Consider the following 1824-nt stretch of genomic DNA (forward strand, 5'->3'; position numbering starts at 1 on the left):
GGTCATTTCAGCGACTGACCCAGCCGCCCCGGCCTCTTTCCGACCTGGCCACAGCTGCTCTGGGAGCGAATCCTCCGCCGCCTACGCTCCGGCTTCGTCCTGTCCGGCTCGCCCCCCGGCAAGCTCTCTTTCTCGCCGCCGCCGCCGCCCCTTTTGCCAACCCGGAAATGGATCTGCTCCCACCGTCCCCAGCGTCCGCGAACAAAATGGAGGCGGGGGAAAAAGGAGGAGGGAGCAGGGAGCGAAGAGACGCGGGACGCATGCGCCCCTGGGAAGCCTGCCCCCTGCCTGCCCACGTAAAGGCGGAAGCGGTTGAGTGGCCGCCATCTTGGGAAGGTCACAAGAATGCCGCTTACCAGTTAAAACCTGGGTTTGCAACTTTAGCTGCAATTGGAATCACCTGGCCAGATTTAACTAACTATGATGCCTGGTTCCCACTCCTGGAAATTCTAATTTAATTCTGGGGTGCAGCCTAGGCATCAGGAAATTGTGGCAGGTGATTGTAACGTGTTGCCAAGGTGGAGAACACTGAGCTAAACAGTCATTGTTGAATATACTCCTTTCGTCTTTAATCCGCCCCACACACACACACTTTCCCCGCTAAATATCCTTCCTTAATCTCGAATTAACGAAGAACCCGCCTCAGCTAACCTTGCAAAGGCCAAGTAGTCAAGCTCCAGTTGTCATAGCAACAGAGGCAGGCCTCTGCTCACAAGTCATCATTTACGTCATCTTACCCACCTGACCCGAACACCAGTCTCTTCTTTCTTGGGCTGGGGTTTCCTCCAACTTCCAGGGCTGTAGGATGGTGCTGTGGACTCCTCCAGCTGCTTGGGCCAAAGAGAGAAATCCTGTGCCCTCCTTGATGGAGCTGCTGTTAACCCCTGACAGCTGACTAAAGATCTCTCCCTAGTCCACCCAGAAAAGCGCTTTCCATTATGGCTTCAAAATACTGTTTGGTTTAATTCCATTCCTAGCACAGAATCCGAAGTAAGGGGACAAGTTTGAGACTTAGTCCACATTACTTATAAGCTGTGTGCCATAGGGCCTCAGCTACCCTATCTGTAAAATGGGTCTAATAGTGCCTGTCCCATCTGTCTCATAGAGTTGTTGGAAGGCCGAAATCAGGTAATGAATGGGGAAACGTGATAGAGCATAAATTGTTACTATTTTTGTTTTCCTTCTATTCTGCCATGAGTAGTACTAAGCACCACCCACTAGTCAAGTAAATGTCACATTGAGTACCTGCTAAACACCAGGAGATGGCTACAGAGGTGACTAAGAGCCTTTGCCCTCAGGGAACTCTCTACGTTGGTGGGCAGACTGGCATAAACAGCTAGCTGAGATACAAGTCAGCATGTGATTAGTGCTGTGGACTTCAGACAAGGGAGCAATTAATTCCTGCTAAAGAATGGAAGGAGGTTTCGTAAATAGTTTGGACCTGGGCCTTGAAGGATGAATGGAATTTTATTATTAATCAGAGAAGGCAGGGAACATTGCAGGCATAGGGATCAGGGACACAAGGTAAAGATTTTCAGCTGTCTACATCCTGCATGGCCATAGGTGGGGCGATGGAGCCAGGGAGATGATGCGTCTAAACACTTTACCAGAGCCTCCCAGCTCTTCAACCTCGTCCCCTGCCTGTCCCCTCCTCACTCACTGCAATGTACCCCATTCAGCAGTTCCCACCTCAGGGACTTTGTACAAGCTATCCTCTGCCTCTTCCTCATTTTTCAAGCCTTACTGCAAATGCTTCTTCCTCAGGGCATTCACTGCCCACTGTAAACCCTCATGCTCTATAACACACTGTATGATAAGGGCAGC

The 1824-nt window shown here is 50.7% G+C and overlaps 1 protein-coding gene across 3 annotated transcripts in view; it reads right to left on the minus strand.

Moving 5' to 3' along the window:
* The window catches only part of WIPF2 (WAS/WASL interacting protein family, member 2), an 81891-nt gene extending 81667 nt beyond the window's left edge, over positions 1-224 (minus strand). The window contains exon 1 of one of the 3 annotated variants that reach the window (XM_011998955.1): positions 45-219. The gene's annotated coding sequence lies outside the window, so the exon portion shown is untranslated. Of the gene's footprint in view, positions 1-19 lie in introns of all 3 variants that reach the window. The other 2 variants (XM_011998952.1, XM_011998953.1) reach the window with 2 other exon arrangements.
* Between the last annotated feature and the right edge of the window lie 1600 nt (positions 225-1824).

This window comes from Mandrillus leucophaeus, unplaced genomic scaffold (genome assembly GCF_000951045.1).
Source record: "Mandrillus leucophaeus isolate KB7577 unplaced genomic scaffold, Mleu.le_1.0 Scaffold58, whole genome shotgun sequence".
Taxonomy (NCBI): Eukaryota; Metazoa; Chordata; class Mammalia; order Primates; family Cercopithecidae; genus Mandrillus; species Mandrillus leucophaeus.